A 21,776-nucleotide genomic window follows, 5' to 3' on the forward strand; every position below is an offset into this window, starting at 1 on the left:
GAGTAAAATAGATGTTGATGTTAGATTGTGATTGACAGGCCGTTAACAGTGTTTTCCAAGAGTCCAAGTTCCAAAAAACCTTCTTGGATTCGGCCAAAACACCAAACTAGAGGCTTCAAAAACGTAGTCCACAAAGCAATGTGTGACGTCAGTGTAACAACATCCGGTACCACTTTACAATAAGACCCTTATGAAGGCTTTACGAATAGTTTGTAATTCATTTGTTAATTAGGTTGTGAACACTTTATAAATCATTCATTACGGTAATCACTGTACCCGGTACATTCTGTTGTATGTCATCCTTATTGTTGTTCTATAATAATAATAATTCCTTACATTTATTATAGCGCTTTTTCAATGACTCAAAGCGCTTTACATATACACACATTACACATATATCATACATGCAATGGTCAGATACTGTGGACAATACCCACATACCCATACTGTTGTTTTTATGTTACATGTGTAACTAATGTCCTGCTGGTCACCCTTGAAAAGAGATCTTTTGATCTCAAGGGGCTTCACCTGGTTAAATAAAGGCTACAAACAATTAATAAGCTTTTATGAGATAAACAGGGCAACTGTGACCGGTTGCTTGCCAAATAGTGAGCCCTTATTATAAATGGTATAACTCATTAATACATGGGAATGTGTTTTACACTTTACAGTACGGCTCCTTTTGGCAGCTATAAATGGTAGTAACTCGAATGGTCATAAGAGATGACAAGAAACATCAAGATGGATGGGCGAGAATCAACTCAGTGAACAACAGATACCAAGGATGCTGGCTGATGAAGAAGTCGAAGTAAGCTAGGTAGCCAATATAAGGCTTAGTCATCTTGCCAAATAGTGAGCCCACATTTATCTGTACTGCTAAGCCTTGGCTACTTAGCTTACTTCTCACTGAGGGGATTCTCGCTAAGTAGCCAATATAAGGCTTAGTCATCTTGCCAAATAGTGAGCCTGTGTTGATGTTTGAAAACTATGTTAGAACTGGTTTAGAAATGGTTCTTAATGATTAATAAAGTGTTACAACCTAATTAATAACTTAATTATAAACCCTTTATGAATCCTTTATAAGGGTAGTGTGGTACCCAACATCCACATTTTCGTCTGAGAACTTCACTGAAGTCAATTGTTACATTATTGCTGCATCACAAAGTATTATTTAGCTTCATCCCATCGTGTCCCTTCTGGTTGTAGTGACATCCATAAATCCAGTCCCCTAGGATGTGCGACGTCCATTTAAGCTATTTTTCTTTTTTTGGCCAAACGTTGGTAACACAACTGCTGTGTCAGACTGTGATGTCATTGGGCCCAAAAATACTTTTTCACATTGACTTATATTGATAAAGGGATGTTTGTAAGTCAGCGTATAATTTGTTGAGCTTAACCCCCCAGTTCGAACACTTTTAGAGCCCTATATATTATAAATTGCGCTGATAGCCAAATCCAGAGTTGTGTGACTGAGCCAAGTGGCAGATTGGAGAAGGGGCACTTTTTTGAATCTACACTGAATACATGTTTGGCTTCATGTGCCACTGAGTAACTATCATAGGACCTGTCCCAACCTCCGATGCATAAGTTAAGATGACAAAAGCCAAAATGTGAATCTGGAATCTTCAAAACCAAAGTGAACAAACCATTGGGTGCTGACACAGTAACGACGCCACTTTAAAACGCATGGAGTTTTTGACGAAGCCATTGTCCGGTAAGCCGAAGCCCAAGTGGTGGCCGGAGAGAGAACATATTAAACCGTCCTTGTGGAAGTTCACATCTGGTGTGTGTGAGACTGTGGGGAAGCACACACACCCCCTCCTCACCCCCTCCACCAGCACTCTCACATTTCATCATCTGTTCCCCAGCGCCAGGGTGCTCCGGCACAAGTTGGCCGCTCTGGATCCATCTGTTGTTATTATTTTCCACTGATAATTGGCTTGAACAATGGAATGCCTGTGTCCCCCTTGCCTTTGAAACCGTACACCCTGTTTATTTTCCAGAGGTCTCATTTCTGCTCTCCCTCTCTTGACTCCCTTTCACCCCTCAATTCCTCCCTTCACTGCCTGCCTCCACCTAGTGTCGCCTCACCCCTCACCCCCTCTCACTCCACCCCGATGCATCTGAGAGGGTTTCATATGGAAATGGCATTTCTGACCGGCCACATCAGTATGTGTCACTCAGCGTCTGACACCAGTCTCCCGGTTCTGTGTAAGGAGGCTCCTCTCCCATTTTTCTCTCTTTTTTTTCCTAGCTAACAGCCTGGCAGTTTTCTCCCAGGAGTTTCCCCGACGCGACACACTTCTGCTTTTCTTCTACTAAATTAGAAAAGAAAAAAAGACAGACAGATAGATGAAGAGAGTAAAGGAGATGGATGAACGTCTGGACATAATTGAGACACTTCAGAAAGGAAGACATATGTTTTGGATGTTTTTTTAAACTGATTAAAATTCAGCTCTTATTATTCTACTACAAAGTGTGCAGATTAGAGGCATATGTAAAGATGAATTAAAGGATCACCAGGTGCATTTATTTAAATAAACCCAGGACATACTTTAATGAAAAACCAAAAACTGATCTACTTAAAGTAATTAAATTTGATATTTTTTAAGATTTAATTAGCATGTTACGTTGTAATTAAGCAGTTTTGCGTTGAAGTCTTCATGCGCCGGTCACATTATAGTGTATTTTAATAATATCAGACAATTAGATTCATCACCAATCTGAGCAATGAGCACGTTTGGCTAATTAGGGACGTGTTCTTGTACAGTATGTGAAAACAAGACAAACCGGCAAAACGAAATGTCTGTTCTTCACATCTCCTCCATCTTCTTTTTCTGAAGATGGAGGAAGCCGTTCTCTTTTTTCTTCACCTTGTTCTGCCTCGTGTTTCCGTGTTGATGTTCATTTGTCCTGCCTGCTCTTGTCTAATTAAAAGAGGCCGGCAGGTAGGGCTCTCAGCAGGCATCTGCTCCGCGCCACTTCTTCATTTGCTGAGTGTTTGTGTTTATGCAAAGGGGCCACTTCCTGCATATTTAATCTGGAAGCAAGGCACCGGCTTTTGTTGTGTTTTGTCCACATACCTCCAATCCCTCTCAACACTGGGTCCTCTCTCTCTCTCTCTCTCTCTCTCTCTCTCTCTCTCTCTCTCTCTCTCTCTCTCTCTCTCTCTCTCTCTCTCTCTCTCTCTCTCTCTCCCCACACACAAACACACTCCAACTACCTCACACTACTTCAACTACTCCATACCTGTTACTTTCACTGGCTCCTCTCCTTCAGAAGTGGATTTGCACACACTCAGCGCTTGGAGGGAACCTGCATCAATATACAGTTTCATGAACATGGTGAAAGTGTGTTTATCTGTTTGTGGGTAAGTCTGTAAAGATTTCATTACCTTTCTCCGCTTTCTCTCCGTTTTTGTTTACTCCTCCTCTCTAACCTTTTATGGGACGCTGGTGGATGTATGCGTGTGCATGTCCTGTGTGTGTAGGTGTGTTCTGTAAGTGATTGACAGAGTTGGTGTATATGATAACCATGAGAGTTACTGTAGGTCCTGAGTTACTACGAGATGTCCAGTGTCTGAAAGTCAGGGAGGTATCCAGTTCAGTTGATATTATATCATAACATGAGATCAACTTTATTGATTCCAATTTGAAAAAATGTTTTCGTCACAGCAGCATCTAAACAAGGCTTTGTGCAAAAAGAGTAGAAGTAAACAACATGAACAGTAAATAGAAACATCTCAACATTTGTACCATTCAATTAAAATCATATTGACAGTGAAAGCCGTGTGTATATATATACAAATAGATAAATGGTTAATCTATACATCTTTTTGAGGATTATTTTGTTTAAAAAAAGCATATTGTTTGCTTTTTCCGACCCCTTAAAATATTTTTAATTGTTTCTATGTTGTCTTGTATAATGAACAGCTTGGGTCAGGTTTTGGTTTTTGACTGTTACCGTAAAAAATAAGCAGTTGTATTGGGTTTCGGGAAGCGGAGATTCACAAAAAAACCATTTGAAGTATCTCTGTGCTTAAAGAGAACATTTGCCACCTTCTAAGGCTATATCTAATCAGTATTGACGGTAAATATAGTTGTTAATATAAAAGCAAAAAGAGTTTGCAGCTGCAAAATCTGCATTAGATGTGTACGAGGCGGGAAACCTGGGTACCGGAAGTTTGCACGCCATGCATCCTGGGACATGTAGTCATTATAGCAACCGTCTGAACATGGTATTACATTAATTGACCACACTAGACTAAACTGATTGGACATCCATTTAAAAGGTTGCATTTTTCCCATTAAAACCATACATCATACAGTGTGTGAGTTGGGGTACATGTGTGTGAAACAGTGTGTGAGTTGGGGTACATGTGTGTGAAACAGTGTGTGAGTTGGGGTGCATGTGTGTGAAACAGTGTGTGAGTTGGGGTGCATGTGTGTGAAACAGTGTGTGAGTTGGGGTGCATGTGTGTGAAACAGTGGGTGAGTTGGGGTGCATGTGTGTGAAACAGTGTGTGAGTTGGGGTACATGTGTGTGTAACAGTGTGTGAGTTGGGGTGCATGTGTGTGAAACAGTGGGTGAGTTGGGGTGCATGTGTGTGAAACAGTGTGTGAGTTGGGGTGCATGTGTGTGAAACAGTGGGTGAGTTGGGGTGCATGTGTGTGAAACAGTGTGTGAGTTGGGGTGCATGTGTGTGAAACAGTGTGTGAGTTGGGGTGCATGTGTGTGAAACAGTGTGTGAGTTGGGGTGCATGTGTGTGAAACAGTGGGTGAGTTGGGGTGCATGTGTGTGACACAGTGGGTGCATGTGGCTCCCTCTTCGCTCATGCAGCAGGGGTGGAGGTGATAGTAAGTGGCAACCTCATGGTGGTGCAGGAGGATATGAGTTCCTCCCTTCACTCGTCGCCTCTTGTTCTCCCTTCTTCTTTGTCTGGGGAAATGGAATCTGCAGCTTATTGATATTAATAGCGCAGGGTCCGTGGTCGTAGAGGAGCTGAGAAGCTGGAGAGTGGAAACCTGATCTGGCTCGGCAGAACTGACAGTCCTACTCTCCAGCGAGGAGAGGGGCTGGTCATAAAAAAAGGATTGCATAATGTACCATTTTGAGTTACTTGGTACCCGAGTGATTTCTGTTGTTGCTACCTTGTACTTGCACCGCACATTTTGGCAGCCAGTGTTGTACATTTGACTCCACTATATTCCTTTGACAGCTTACAGAAAGTTATTTCAGTCAGATTTAGATGATTGGAAAATACAAAATATAAATAAATTCTTAAATTCACTTTGACATACATTACAAATCCATCAGCAGTATATAAAGGAATTCAAATCAGCTCCACCTTTACCAGCTGTGATGGACACATGAATGCATCAATAATCCAGTTATATGAATCTGAAACAGGTTGCAATAATAATACAGGGTTGCCAACTCTCACGCATCTGGGGTGTGACACACGCTTCCACTCTCAATCTCACGCTCTCACGCTGCCCTAACTATTCTCACGCTAAAAACAAGATGAACCGGCGATCGTTTTTGGTTGGTTATTTACAATGTTGAGTTGACAGCTGCTCAAGCTGTCGATCCGCCCCCACCACTCTTAACAACGTTAACAGAGCAGAGCAGTGGGAGCCGGTTGGTCAATCCCCGAGTCCCCGACCCGTATTGTGCATGCGCAGATCTGAGATCCAGTGGAAATGATAAAAGAGTAAAAGTCTAGGCCAAAATAGAGTCAAAGAGTGTATGAGAGTGAGAGTGTGTTAATTAATATATTCGGCAGTTTGGAGTAAGTCTGTAAATGTGTTTGTGTGTGTGTTTCATGTATCGGCCTCTCACGATAATTAATTTTGTTGGATACATTTTCCCGGAGATTATTGCGATAAACGATAATATTGTCGGCACCGTTGCATGACCATTTTAGACCACTGACATAATGATAATATATAATAATAATAATTCAAGTACATCCTTTCAAACTGCTAGTCACATCCTCATGTAAATAGAATTTATCGAGGTCAGAAAAGTTATCGAGTTCATTTTTATTTATCGTACGATAAGTCAATTAATTGCTTATCGCGACAGGCACACAATAAAACAGTGTTTGACTTTCATTAGTGAATGAAACTTTGTGCACTTTATAGTCTGTGTCCAATATCGTGTATTTGTATATATTGTATATATATCCTATATATATGCTAAGGTCCCGCTGCTGACACGATGGCAGTCATTTAGTGCGCATATGTGTAATTAAACCCATGATATCAAAATCTCACTCCAGCCAGGTACCCAAAGTTGGCAACCCTGTAATAATAAGTAATTACTTTTACTTGTACTTTAAGTATATTTTGATTAAATAAGATTTTGAATGCAGGACTTTAACTTTAGTAATTTAGTAATGCTCCTTTTACTTAACTTAAACATCCGAGTACTTAATCCACCACTGACTGTGTTGGCCCTCTGTGTGCAGTGCGTGATCAGAGTGAACTTTCTCGACCTTACTCGATCTAAATTCAAACCAAAGTTTTTCATCGGTGTGGATCCTGAGCTGCCCCAGCTGCTTCTTCTCAGCTGACGAAATACTTTACAAAGTGCATTTTTCTGTGTTTTTTATCTCATGGATCAATAGATTAGAATTCCCCCAAGGAGCACAGAGCAGTGTGCGCTGGATATCCACTTGATCGGGGCTTTTTGTATTCAACAAGCTCATTTAAATAGTGTAAAGAAATGTGCGGCCTTGTTTGTTTTGGGCTAGGATTGAAATTCCACTTCCTTTGGTATTAAGGCTGCAAAGCTCTCTGTTTGCTCTCTGTGTACTTTGTTCTTAGCTCAGCAAAACGTGAGGGCAGGTCCAAGAGAATCAGGGGGGGGATCAGACAGGCCTGACATTCACCAGACTGCGCTGTTGCCTTTTAAGCTTAGAAAAAAAAAAGGCATGGGAGGAAAGCAGCCAGAGTAAGTAAGGGCTGGCTGAATTGAAGTTGGTTTTAATTGGTGGGTTTTGTGTCTGTTTGCGTGTCGGAAAGTGCTGTTGTTTACAGTCTGCGTGGGTGCTCCGATATCATGCCAAGATCCCGCCAATCACATCAAAAAGACCGAGAAAAAAACCCCACAATGCTTGTTTTTACGAGACGTGGCAATGTTTTTCATTTAATCTGTCCTTCTTATTAAAAGCCCAGAAGAAAAGAAAATAGTGTGCTGTCAGCCCTTTTTCTCAGCAGATCGGATCGTACAGTAAGCAGCTGCGTTTGAGAAGTGACTCACGCTGTTGATTTCCCTGTGCACAGACAGTGACTTGGAAAATATCCTGCGCACACCCTAAACACAAACACCAATGACCCTACAGGAGATATCAGTGACTTTACACCGCTAGCACTCTCCGACGCCCTCGTCTTAGTGACACAATGCTTCGCGCTGCTAACCGGTGTCTCTCCATCTTCGCTTCGTTCAGACGCAGCACTGGGCCGTGATAAATAGACCCTGTCAATGTATTCTAGGTGCTGATACTAAATGATCGAAACATCCCGTATGGGGCTGTAAAGAACCGAGAGACAACTCTGGCAGCCTCCTATTGACAACCATCGAGTTGAGCATTAATTGATATGGTAATGACGTGTGAAGGTTCATTAACGAGCCGCCACAGAAGTAGCCACAGATACAGTATTAGGCGTGCTCGGAGTAATTAATGGAATAACTTTACTTAGTGGTAAATATTCATGGGCCCTCGTCTTTTTGTCTGCAGCGTGTGAAGAGAGAGTGCAGCCTGTCCATTAGAGGAGCTGAAGAGCCGTCAACGCGGGGTCTTTTGTCGGGTTCGGGTGCGTTTCAGTGGAGGGGTATTAATTCATATTTTTTTTGAACATGCAATCTTACAACAAAGCCAAAGGCACTGATAACCTACCTGGGACTAGAGAGCATATTGTGGAGCCGTGACCCCCTCGCTAATAGGGAAGTCCACTTCACAGGTTTGTGAACAGAATAAAACGAGTCTTTGTTCGCGCTCAGATGTAACCGCGGCGCTTCATTACCATAGCAGAACCTCTTCTGATTGGCCGTTTCCCTCTGAAAACGGGTGTTTGCATGTGTCTGCCCCTTCACATTACAACGAGGCCTGTGGTATTTGCATAGAGAATGGAAACGTGTATTTGGATCCTCTCAAAAAGTGATTCCACAACAGGGGTCCTTGTACATCAGGGTCTACTAATAATAATACAACAACAACAACAAAATACAAAACTACAATTTGCAATTATCAGAATAACCTGAAACCCCTCCATTGGATTATGTTTGTATACTTCCATAACGTAATCACATCACTATAACACTTCCACTTATTTTGGCTAGCCCTCCAACACATTGTACGAGATAGGCTAAGGGGCGGGACATCTCTAAACGGTTGACCAATCACAACAGAACTGGCCAGCTAACCAATCGGAGCAGACTGGGCTCTGGTTTCAGACGGAGGGTGAAAAGAGGTGCTGCAGTATGAGAAAAATGAAGAGCTTTTTGAACATTAAAGCATGGAGACGTGTCCCAGGAGAGACACAACAGACTGATATGAACCTGAAACCGAGCATAGTATTTTCTCTTTCAATAATAAGCTTCGAGTAACAGATGGTTCAAATGATAAGCATATCATGTACCGTTGATCCTGCTCACTAAAAGTAAGCTTGACCCGAACTAATAATATAATATAACTGCTTACCAAACTAACCTAAACACATACATGTGTATCCTAATAGGGTAATACATCTGTAACATACATTTTGAATCTGAAGGCGAGTTCATCTGTCAGGGCTGTTGGGGTCCTTACACCAACAAGGATTGAACCTCTAAAGGTGTCTTGTAACTACTAAGAGATTTGCCAAAAGTCTTTGTTCCTTCTTTGTTTCACACAGAACTCCGAACCTTGCAAAATGCGCCTCAGTTTCCTTTCGTCTTTTAAAATGGTTGCCTTTTGATTCATATTCTCAGCTTAAGCCTCGTACTGAGCATGCACATAACCCACCTCGGTGGGTAATTATCTCTACCATGAGTTGTTCTATTCCCTACAATCTCGATGTGGGAGTGTGTGATGGGCTCGGTTTCCCCGACCGGGCGAAGCAGCGTGTGCTTGTTTATCCTCGCCCTACGTTCTCCGCACCCCCACGGCTCTAAATGGCAATATTACAGCTTTGTGCCGTTTGAAATGGAGACAATTATCTGTTTAGGCATTACAAGATAGGCATTATGTTACATGGAGAAACGGCGTACAGCTGCTATCAGGATCCCGTTGTTGCCTTTTTCTCTCAAATACAAATGTTCCGTCATTAGAATGATGGAACGTTTATCTAAATGGATGTTATGCGTTGGATAAACTCATTTAGCTCCCGGGGCTCTTTCAGGTGATGGGAATTAATGATGTTTAGGAGTTTGAAACTGAAAATATCTGTCATTTGTCACCACTCGCCATTGATTTACGATTCCATTGATGGTATGTTAATTGAAGTGTAATGAATCACAATAATAGGGTAGTTGTGTTGGAATGGTCCGTTTTGGATGATTGTTCAACCCTCGGTAGAGTTCAGAGCGAGCTGCGTGTTGACTCACTTTTTCAACCGGGGCATTTAACACATCATTAATGCTGGAACTGGGCAAGTCGGACCAGTGGTGTTTTTTTAATCTTTGCTCAGTCTGCTTTAGATAAACACTCGCTCAAACGCCTGGCCACAGTTTTGACTGCCAAATGTAAAACGGTAAAAAAGAACAGAGGCAGGCGGGGAGAAGGGAGCTTTCTCTTTTTTTCTTTCTTTCATATTTGGATATGCTTTAATGCTTTTATTCAAATGCACCTGAGATATTGCCCCACAGTCACTTCTTAGTTTACCATAAAAATAAGATTTAGTTTCCTTCTCTTTTCGTCTTTCCTTGGGTGAGTGCTCAGTTAGGAAAGCTGTGTGCATGCAGATGAGAGGGGGGGGGGGGGCGGGGGGAGTTGAGGCAGGTACAGGTGCACCAGAAAGGGAGAGCAAGAGGAGCTTCGACTGTTGCTTTATGATACGTTTTTGTCTTGCAAATAAACCCCTATCAGACAGCCCTATTGTTCCCTTGTTATCATCACTGGGTGTCATTGCAGTTAGCAGATGGACATGCGAGGATGTGTGTGACAATAGTCAGCTACGGGACGGTAAACCTGAGGCTCGGAGCGGAAATACAGCAGAGGAATTGATTGTTTTCTCAAGATTTCGCAGATGACAATAGTTTTTGATCAATTTCTAATCAACAGCACGTGGTGGGTGACTTGCAGCAGCATTTAACTCACACCCATGCGCTCGGTGTGGCAACAAATCCTCTTGCAGGCACTTCAATTAAATCATGTTTACCAATAATTCTCCGTCTTGTGTCCGCAGGGCGAGGAGGCTGTCCTATCACCGCCGCTGGAACTGAAGATTGCTTCAAATAAGCAAGTCCTCGCAGAAGGTAAACACGACTGTCCTTCCCCGGACTCTGTGTGAATGGGCTTTAATCGTTAACTGAATGCAGCCGCGTTGTCTTGTTTGTGTACTGTATTCTGCAGCGTGGGGGCAAACGGGAGGGTTGGATCGACAGGTGCGCTCTGTCCGTGGGTTGAAAGAGCCACTCATGGTTAGTTTGAAAGAGACGGTTCCCCCTAAGGGTCGAAATTAAAGTTGGTTGTTTGAGAAATAGTTGTATATGTTGTTGAAGAAATGAGGACATAAGGAAGAAAGGTTGCTCAACTCGGAGTGTTTTTACATGTTGACATTTGTTTGGAAAATGTTATGTGGTAATGCCACAAAAACAAAAGTGTGTGTGTGTTTATGTGTGTGCGTGGTCTAGCATTGCTATACTTGTGGGGACCTAAATCTGTTTGTGTGTGTGTGTGTGTGTGTGTGTGTGTGTGTGTGTGTGTGTGTGTGTGTGTGTGTGTGTGTGTGTGTGTGTGTGTGTGTGTGTGTGTGTGTGTGTGTGTGTGTGTGTGTGTGTGTGTGTGTGTGTGTGTGTGTGTGTGTGTGTGTGTGTGTGTGTGTGTGTGTGTGTGTGTGTGTGTGTGTGTGTGTGTGTGTGTGTGTGTGTGTGTGTGTGTGTGTGTGTGTGTGTGTGTGTGTGTCAGGGTTTTAGATTTTATTTTACCGGACAAATTTGAAACTTACCGGTCATATTTCAATGATAATAATAAGAGTTGTGTAGCAGAGTTTCCGTAAACAGGTAATTACCGGACTATGAGCAGATATGCTTCAGTTTAAAACTCAGTTCACAGGCTCATTTTATATTGCTTCAGTTTATAATCGTAACAGATCGAAAAATTCAGATTAATTTTTCAATAAATGATTCCACAAACAACAAACAACATAATTATTACATTCAAACAAACTACTTGTAGTAGATAACGTACATTATTCAGAAGTTTACATCAACTTTGGATAATAACACGGGAGAAACGGATCCTCTCCCTCCCTCTCTCCTGACAGCCCGTCAGTTTCTCCTGCAGCACGCTAAACAGAGGGCGGGGCTTCAGGTGAGCTGCGTGTCTCGGTCAGACTCAGCAGCTGATCTGATCTCTCTCTCGCTCCGGTTATACTTCACTTGCGTTTATGTCCATATCGATCAGATCCAGCTCTCCTGATCGGCCTTTATAGAGAGCACCGATCAAACTATTAAGAGTGAATATCGGCCGATAATGACCGGCGGCCGATCGATCGGAGCCTCCCTAATTATTACCAGACATTTTGACCGTCAGGTTTTGAATTTACCGGTTTTTTATAAATTTTACCAGCTAAAAACCGGTAATTACCGGCTAACGGAAACCCTGGTGTGTGTGTGTGTTTTCTGTCTCCTACAGCTTCATCCTCACTTTCCGTTGTACTTGTTGCCACTCTTTGTCGTGTCTCTTCTCTTCCACTCGATCGGCGCGTTGTGACTTGTAGGTAGATAGGTGGGTCCTGTAATGTGCAAAAACGACTGTATGTTTAGTTTGAGGCTTTAAAAGAGTAGCGCTGTTGTTTTAAGCAACAACATACGTGAGATGAACCTTTGAGTTCATTATATGACTAATAGCACACACAACAACATGCCCTGCCCAGGGAGGGATATCCACACACACATTAAATGAGTGCTTTTCTTGTTGTGTTTGCAAACAATGATTTCCATATCATTATTATCATTAAATAAGGTCAATAGCTGTTTGTGTTTGAATGCAAAGTTTAAACTGAATTAATTGAAACATAAACATGCAGAAATGTTACAGCTAAAAAATATTTATTTCAAAATAAGTCAATCTTACAAATCTCAATTTAAAGAGGACGTATTGTGCTTATTTTCAGGTTCATATTTCATGTCTCTTCTGGGACATGTCTTTTCCCTGCAGCACCTCTTTTCACCCTCTGTCTGAAACCAGAGCCCAGTCTGCTCTGATTGGTTAGCTGGCCGGCTCTGTTGTGATTGGTCTACCACTTAGAGATGTCCCGCCCCTTAGCCTATAACTTACAATGTGTTGGAGCGATAGCAAAAGAAGTGCAAGTGTTACATAGTGATGTCATTATGGGTCCAATGTGGATGTTTCAGACAGGGGGGGGGGGGGGGGGGGGGGAGTGTGTGGGAGGGAACTTGGGTCCTTTGCAGACCATTTACATAACACAAAAACCTACTACAGAAAAGATTAAATCTGCCCTGCCACTTTATATCTCTGATAGAGTGCCTCTTAAATCTTAAATACCAACATCTGCAGTTTCTTTCGAGACATGACAGCAACTGTCATCGTTACAGTTAATAAATAGGACTATTTCCCCCTTCATAGTCAGAGGAGGCCCTCATCCCCGCAATATGTGGAACAGCCTCCCTCTTTATTTGATTCAGACAATTACCCTCATTTGGAGAACAGACTTGGAGCACATTGAAGTGCCGGATTCCTGTAGCTGTTGTTTGTCTGGCGTGCATTCTCCACATAGTCCACAGTCCTCGGCTCCAGATGTAAGATCAGCCCCGACATCCTCCTGAACGGTCGTGTAATTAACGTTAATGTGGCAGAATCAGCCTGCTGATTGACACGACTTTCCAATGTGAGTTTGATTGCATTGCTAATGCAGAAATCCCTGCAGCAGCTTATGGGATTAGCATGTCTTGGTGTTTAAAGCCCTTTTACGGCGCAGTAGCCTCTAATGCGGTGTATGTGTTTATGAGTGGAAGGGAGCATACTGTTCCTTTGTGTCTATTTGAACAGATCATGCTCTTTAGGATATGCATCTTGAATTGACATGTAGGAGCAGTGTGACAAATGTTCTGATTCAGAGTCCCTCTCATCATCATAGTACTTTATCCTGAGGGAAATATGGGTGTTGTGCCAATTGCTCCTTTCAAAAAAATGTATATAGAATACCAATATTTAATTTAGTTAAATAAATATATTTATTCAAACATAATACAGGGTGTCCGCGGGGTCGTAAAAAGTATTAAAATAAATTTAGCAAAAATTAAGGCTATTAAAAAGTATTAAACGGCATTTTTCAAGGTATTATATTTTGTAGCTTGTTTTCAATAAGTATATGAATGGTCCAAAGAGGTTGTGTTCTACAGTGTGCCTGAATGTAGTCATGGCGTAGGTGTGTAGTGTGATTCTGTGGAGTTTATTGATGGCATCCCGTTGGACTTGACGTCATCTGAACCGGACATCGCACGCTCACTGCTTGATAGCGTGCGAAGGTCCGTTTACGCCGGTTGTTAAACAACATCGTCAGGGGCGGTTCTAGGGGGGAGCCAGGGGGGGGGCAGTGCCCCCTAACACTGACCTGTGGCCCCCCTAACAATGAAAAGTTTTTTTTTAATGTGTTAGTGCAAACATTGCACTATAACTTAAGCTGAAGCTAACAGTAATAACTATAAGATCTATCTGAAATAAACAAGTGTACTGAAACAAATACCAATAACTGTATTGCATTGTTTTCTTATGCGCAATTACTTCATACTGTCTAGTTCTCTTTTTCATCCTGCATTTATTGTGCCCTCCTCAGAAAATAACTGCCCCCCCCCAGTCAAATTGGTCTAGAACCGCCACTGAACATCGTTATAGGGAAATGCAAGTCTGCGTCCAAATGGTTGGAAGATAAGGAGGAAGGACAATCAATACTGTATATAGTCAATGTGAGGTCAAGTGTGTCGCCAATGTAACCGGTTAGAACTCGAAGTGGCGATGAGGTCTTAAAGTGTATGGAAAGGGTCTTAAAAAAGGTCTTACATTTGACTTCAGGATTCCTGCGTATACCCTGTAATAACTTAAAGTAAAATGTTATTACAAAAATATATATTTCTATAAACATGAGAAGTTAAAGTAAGAATGTGCAAAATAAAGTTATTGTGCTATATAACATGTATAGAACATATAGACAGTGGTTCATTAGTCTTAACAAGATCAGTATTGCTGACTTGCACAGTTTAAAAGGGTTCGCTGCTGATGGTGATCAGAATCAGAAATACTTGATTATTCCCACAACGGGGAAAATAAACGTCATATTGAAAATACTGTATACGTGTGTAGGGCTTCCTCTAATGCAGTGGTTCTCAAATGGGGGTACGCGGACCCCTAGGGGTACGTTGGAGTACTGCAGGGGGTACGTGAGATTTATGTTATGTTAATGAGAAAGAAAAAAACACAAGTAATGCATTTAAACAAACTACTAATAGTAGATAAACTACTTTATTCAAAGGTTTACAGTAACTCTGGATAAAAACATGGGAAAAATAAACGGGGTGCTCTCTTTTCCTCTCCCTCTCATGACAGCCCGTCAGTCTCGTGCAGCTCGCTGAACCTCTACTAAGTGACCTGACAGTAAAGAATAAATATATTTATAACTAGTTTAGCTAGTTCCAGAGTAGATAAACTAGCTAAGTGTGTTAGGTTTAACTTTTAGTGTATTTAATTTTGCTCCACTCAACGGTCCGTCAGCAGCAGCTGATCTGATCTCTCTCGCGTCCGGTTAGACTTCACTCGCGTTTATGTCCAAATCTGTCAGATCTAGCTAGTTCTAGTTAATTATATGACTGCCTGCTTATCAAAGGACACCTAAACAATAAGTGTTGCTTGGCGTGTGGCCGCAAAGTATAGCGCAGCATTATGCATATGTTTATAGGAATGGTCAAAATCCCATGCTCATAAAATGCTCATGTATTTTTTATCTTCATAAAAAAAGCACCAAAATAAATAAATAAATAGATATACCAATTTTAGGAAAAGTAACAAAGTTTGAGCAGTGTGGGTTTTATATGAACAGAGTTACACATATTTCAAAACGCGAAGTAGTGTAATAACTGCAGTTGCCTCCCTGTCAGAATGACAAAGGTCCTCAGTGAAGCACAAGCCCATGTTTCACTACATTGTAAATACAACTTATTAAAAAGATCAGTTCAATGCAACTAATGTCGTCTCAGTGTTATTGCATGATGTTAAAATTGGTTTGCCATGAATTTAGTGATGGATTGTAAACATTGGAAATGTAGCATTTAAGTGTTTCTCAGTTACTGTTGTTGTTTTAATAAATCAGACACAGATGGTGCAGCACTGTAGGCTACTGTACCTCTTTATAATCATTTTTCCTTAACAAATTGTGCTTGCGCTGATCAGGGGGTACGTGGCTGAATTTTTTTTCAAAGGGGGTACATTATTGAAAGAAGTTTGAGAGTGTGTTTTGTGTTGTTGTCCTGCTTTCTTCGGCCAGTTTACAACCGCCTTCCCAGAAAAGCGCCTCTGCTTAGAGTCTATTTTCTGAGGGCTTCAAAAATGTTATCATCTTCATTTGAATTTCATGACTCCATGTAAGGAAGAGAAACACACTCTTGTAATTCGTCCTTTGCTGTAAATGCTTTGGTTTATATTGCTTTATTTAATCCACTTTTTTTATGGAAGTGTTGAGAATAAACAAGTAGATTCACGAGTTGGCCCCGCCGAAAGGTCGTGTGCAGATTTATGCCGGGATGAAAATAGGGCCTCGGTAATCGCTCCCTTGACTGCGTTTATTGCTTACTTTAAAAAGTAATTTCTTTATATCAGCATCGAGCTGAAAATGGCCATGTATTAGTATTAGGCTTGGTAAGCTCCTAATTCTGTGGCATTTACAGCTGGCTGTGTTTCCATGCATTTATAACACTTTGATTCTTAAGAGCTCCGTTTAATCGCTTACGCCTCGCTCGGAACATAATAAACAACTTGCCGTGGCGAAAGTGCCACATGGGGGAGATTTCCGGCAAGACAGTTAAACGCTCCTGTCACCGGCGGCTTTTTGTTGCTGTGTTTTTCACGCACTGTGAGTACTGTAATCTACTCTCGGCTGTAGTTAAAGACGGTGACAGGCAGAATAGATGCAAGGCAGCGTGAAAATGAAAAATGATCGTCCCCTACAAAGACGTCACGACGGAGGCTGAGCCCATAAAGCGGCCGGCGAGCTTCCTGTTGATTGAGATCACAGGAAGTGTCAAAGCCTTCGAAACACCCTCACCTGGCTCTCCTATCTGATGCTCCCTCCCTCACATCAGCTGCTATCTGAACACACGCTGGCACATCGCCCGCCTCCCTATTGTATGCTTAAACAGGTTTAAATGCATGCCTGATGCTAGATACAATATGTCACACAACAACGCAACATTCTCTCGCACCTCCTCTACAACTTTCATGTGAATTATCTTCTGCCGTGAGGCCGATAATGTTATCCTAGATGTATCTCGGAGATACTTTTTCTGTAAGGGGAAAACGCAACTTTCAATCTATTTTTCTATCAGCGCCAAACAGACGCGTGTCTTCTTTTGGTCTGAAAACGTATCGCCGGACGTATAACCTCCGGTCTGCTGGGAGAGCTTTGATAACGTCTGGCTGCTACCAGGTGCAGACAGACAACGTGACACGGCCTTTGGGAGAGATTGACTGAGGAGACAGGAGTAAGCAAGTTCCATCCGCAGATTAGTTGTTTTACGGCAAGATGAAAAGGAAATCAAAAATGTTAGGAAGGAAAAACAAACGTCAGAGCTCTGTTTTTTAGCTCTGGCCCGGTGAAAGATGAAATACAATTTGTCTTCAGAGCAAAATGGCTATACAGGGCTTGTTCTCTGGTAGCCCAGACTGCCTTCACTGAAAAACAATATACTGTACTTTGACTGGAGGGATATGGAAACAAAAATAAACAAATGTATGACGTTTTTTTTTTTTAAATAAAAAGTTAAAAAACAAAGATAATCATTTTTATTTAAGTATTGTAATATTTACATTTTTTATTTATAATTTAAAAAAGGGGAATCACTACAAACCCAGTTGGGACATTTTTTTTTTGTTATTAGAAATTGTCCAAAAATGTAGTTTGAGACCTTGAATAATGCAAATAAAATAAGTTCATTTTCATTCATAAACGACATGTCTTTTTATTTATTTAGGAAGAGTTCAGAAATCAATATTTGGTCACTCCTGACTTAAAACCACGGTTTGGATGGGTCCTGGCGTCTTCTTCATACACCTTATATCAGGGGTGTCAAACTCAATTTCATCACGGGCCACATCAGCATGATGGTTGCACTCAAAGGGCCGGTTGTAACTTTAAGACTATATTAAAATACTTATATAAATATTGAATATATATAAAATAATGTATTATTTATTACATTATTGCCTCTACATTGGATAATTATCAGATAGGGTAATAACTTCATGATTAACTACTTCTGAAAGCAGAAGCCTAGGGCAAATCATTGCAAGTCTCTTCAGTGAGAATGTCACAATATGATTTTGAAAGAAAAGCCACATTCTGGAGAAACAAAAAAAAAAGAAGTGACATTTTGAAAAAAAAGTAATTTTTGAGAAAAAGGCTAATTCTAAGAAAAAAGGCATATTTCTTTACAAAAAAAAAAAGTCAAATTCTGAGAAAAAGTCAAATTTGAAATGCATTGTGGGACATGTAGTTTATGGGCAACGTGCTTCTGTAAAGTAGCCTGTAACCGTATAATAAACATATTATATTCTTTGCAAGCTCTTGTGGGGCCACAGAAAATGGAGTCGCGGGCCGGATTTGGCCCCCGGGTCTTGAGTTTGACACCCCTGCCTTATATACATAATAATAATAATAGATTTATTATGTTAGAGCTTTTACAGGTGCTCAAAGACGCTTTACAGATATATTGAAAAGAAAGGAACAACAAATAAATAAATATAGTTCAAATCAAGCAATATAAAAACAATCACACATTAAAAGCCAGATTGAAGAGGTGAGTGCTTTGAAGGTGGTGAGGTCGGTGCAGTCTCTGATGGGTTGGGGGAGTGAGTTCCAGGGAGAGGGGGCAGCGACGGAGAAGGCTCTGCCCCCCCGATGATCGATGCGGGTGGGCAGCGGGAAGGGGCGTGGTGGTCCCTTCTCCCAGAAACAACATAATGCAATATTACATTATATAATGCTCTGACTAGTTTATCCTGTTGTGTTCGGGTCAAATCTGACCGATTTACTACTTTCATCAATCATAACTTTTTAGTTTTACATTCCATTGCATTAAGGCTTTATGATATCCTTCACAGGAGACGGCTTTATGATATCCTTCACAGGAGACATTTGAACATATAAATTGCTGATCACCTCTTTCATTGCATTTTGGATGATTTAGTGAACTTTGTAACACCATGGTGTTCCCAGTCAAACATGACCGCCATAAAGAAAAGGAATTAGTAACCATCAGCTCACACACACACACACACACACACACACACACACACACACACACACACACACACACACACACACACACACACACACACACACATACATACATACATACATACACACACACACACACACACACACACACACACACACACACACTCTAGATGTGTCCCCCCCCCCCTTATGTGCCAATCCCCCCACATGGATCAGACCTGGCACACGCAGTACATGTTCAGTGTCTATTCTTTGTATATGTACTGCAGTGTTTCATGTGTACCAGTAGTCTGATACAATATTTACAGTTTGAAAGGGTGTTGAATGAAATGTGGTGATGATGAATGGTTTTTGTGTTAATGTAATAGCAGTTAAAACAGGACCGGTCAAATTTGACGAAGACAATAGGAGGGGCTAAGGGAATTAAAAAAAAGTTCCCACAAGGCGCAGCAGTCATTCTTATTGGAATCGTTTTGACTTTGTTGCAATCACTTCACGTCATGGTAAATATCTCTTTGGCAGTCCTTTTTTGCCTTCTCCGTTTATTTAAGAAAACAAATCCCTTTTAGGGATGAAGCACCTGGTGGGGCTACTCGATGGAACGGCTTCAGCCCTACGCAAATAAACAGCTTGCGTTTTTGGTGTGAGATTAGGAATGAGGAGAGGAAGAAAAAGCAAAGAAAGAAAGTCAACATATGGAGAGGACAGCAGTCGACTTCCAGCTATAGTGTCGACCGGAGAGAAATGCAGGGACCATTGGCACATTGTGATCTTTGAACCCGACGCTCGTTTTCTTTCTAGAATAGCTGACCAGTGAGTCAGAAATAGGATATTATTTAGGGTTGGAACATATCTGGGTGTTTGTTTTCCACACTTGAACAAAACACAATATTTTTGTGCCTTTTCTTATCCTGGAAAATAACGGCAGAAAGCAGAGCCAAAGGAATGAAGGAAGGAAGTGACTAGTGAAACAAACAGAAAAGTGAAGGCTGCTCTTAAGTCGCTCCACATGCTGGAGAAATGAGGCCTTTCTAAACCAGGCATATCAAACACTACCTCAGTTATTCCATTCAACCATTAATCTGCGCACTGCTCCAATTCCTCTGATATAGTGTTCACTAGAAGGTTCCCACCCATTCTGAATTTGCATAATGGCAACATCTTTTGAGCATCAGAATTAGGCGGCCAAGTGAAACTTTTTCTTGAGAACATGTCATGGAATTACAAAGAGAAATGGATACAGAGTTGGAGGCGGGACCATATTCATTTCTAGGAAAGGGTTGGCTGCTGGGTGTAACATTTCCCAAATCCTCTCTACTGATCCAGGGTTTCAGAATTGTACAATCTTTAAAAACTTACATTTAAAGGGGCCCTATTGTGATTTAGGGTTTACCCTATCCTGCAGTGTGTTTTATACGTTTTAGGGCTAAGGGTCTCTTAAGTCCAAAAATCCCAAAGGTTCCTCCAGAGGGAGTTTCTCTCACACACTCCCCCCCCCCCCCCCCCCCCCCATCACTATGTCACACTTTTGCTTCTATTGGCTAGCATGCTTACATATTGTACATAGGCTAAGAGGCGTGACATGTCTAAGTGATCGACCAGTCACAACGGAGGCCAGCCAGCTAACCAATCAGAGCAGACTGGGCACAACATACAATCGGAGCCTGAAAATGAGCAGACTAGCTTCCATTTTAGTAAATGATCTGATTACTTCTCCTGAAACTGATCTAAATAAGGTAATACAAGTGTTCCTAACTGGAATTTAGATTTGTTTAGTGTTTCAGTAAAGCCACAAATCAAAGTATAGAAAACAATGATTCTAACAGTTTTTAAAGTATTGTACGTTTTGCACGTGTTAAAGATGGCTCAGGCCGTGTGAGCCTCAGTGCCTCACACGGCCTGAGCCTGCCAGAGGCTATGTCTACCCAAATGTGGGTTTATTTATGTAATCAAATGAAAAAGGTGGAGACATTTTTTGAACTGCTATTTATTTACACTTTTTCTCTTTTGCTCCGGTTTTAGCCTTGGCTGCTGCGTTGTTTTCATAAACAAAGTCTCTCCGGCTCGGCTAGAAAAAACACAGGGCCGCTCAGTGCACCGAAAACAGGAATGACAAACACCATTAGCTGAACAATTTCCATCTCATTGCAACTATGTTATTGTTTACTTTACCATATGCGTCCTAATATGGTTACCTCCCTGTCAGAGCGGCCCGGAGCCGAGCGAGGGGCCCGGGGAGGGGATTCAGCTGCCACTTAGACAATAAGAAACAAATGTCACAGCTCGGCAAAATAAGCCCCGCTTTCACTGCCTTTACAGTGCTTGGCCTTCCACGCGGCTTGGCTCAGACTCCAGCGTGATATGCATCTACTCTTCACTATTAGATGCCCTCACTATGTGTGTCCCCCCCCCCTTCTTTGTCCTCTCTCTTCCTTCTGTCTTTCTTTGTGTGTGTCTCCCCATCGATCTCTGTCCCTGTCCTGGTGTTAGCTGTGTGCAGGTTGACTGATGGGCCTGTTTGCTGTGTTCACTTATTTATCAGAGGGTGGTGTTGGGGGGGGGGGGGGGGGGGGGGGGGGTGATGTGTGTTGGGTGGCCGAGCAGAGGCCAGTTCAGCCACAGGTCAGGCCCTGGCCCTAAAGCCGAGGCCGCGTTTGAAGCAGAGACATCTTGCTCATGCTAATACTCGTTATGATACTTTGATGAAATCTCAAAAAAGTCAATAAAAACTCTGGAGATTGGAGGAAATGGAGCATTCTGAAGTTGCACACATGTGTTGTTTCTTAGTGTAGGTTGAATAAAGTAGTGATATAAACCATAGGGAAGGAGAGAAGGTAAAGGAATACAAAGGTCTAACAGTAAATACCTCAATAACAAGTACAAGTTCTGATATTGAAAATGACAGTTATAGTATTTTTGACACAATGTACTCGGTTTGCACAATGGATATTTTTACAGTAATATACTGTAGCATTAAAAACAAAGCTGTATCACTAACAGAAACATTTAAGAACTACAGTATTTAGTCGTGTACTTTGTCAATGCAGAGCCTGTTTTTGTTTTAAAACACTGCCAGATTACTAGGACAACACCGCATCGTA

General features: G+C 41.6%; 1 protein-coding gene across 10 annotated transcripts in view; it reads left to right on the plus strand.

The window, feature by feature from the left end:
• foxp1b (forkhead box P1b) overlaps window positions 1-21,776 on the plus strand; it is a 200,736-nt gene that overhangs the window by 62,135 nt on the left and 116,825 nt on the right. For 8 of the 10 annotated variants that reach the window (XM_071203045.1, XM_034082450.2, XM_034082453.2 and 5 more), the window contains one exon: window positions 10,393-10,462. The exons of 1 other annotated variant lie outside the window; for it this stretch is intronic. The gene's annotated coding sequence lies outside the window, so the exon portion shown is untranslated. Of the gene's footprint in view, window positions 1-3,337; window positions 3,371-10,392; window positions 10,463-21,776 lie in introns of those variants that run through there. One more of the 10 variants, XM_071203047.1, reaches the window with a different exon arrangement.

This window comes from Pseudochaenichthys georgianus, chromosome 5, assembly GCF_902827115.2.
Source record: "Pseudochaenichthys georgianus chromosome 5, fPseGeo1.2, whole genome shotgun sequence".
Lineage (NCBI taxonomy): Eukaryota > Metazoa > Chordata > Actinopteri > Perciformes > Channichthyidae > Pseudochaenichthys > Pseudochaenichthys georgianus.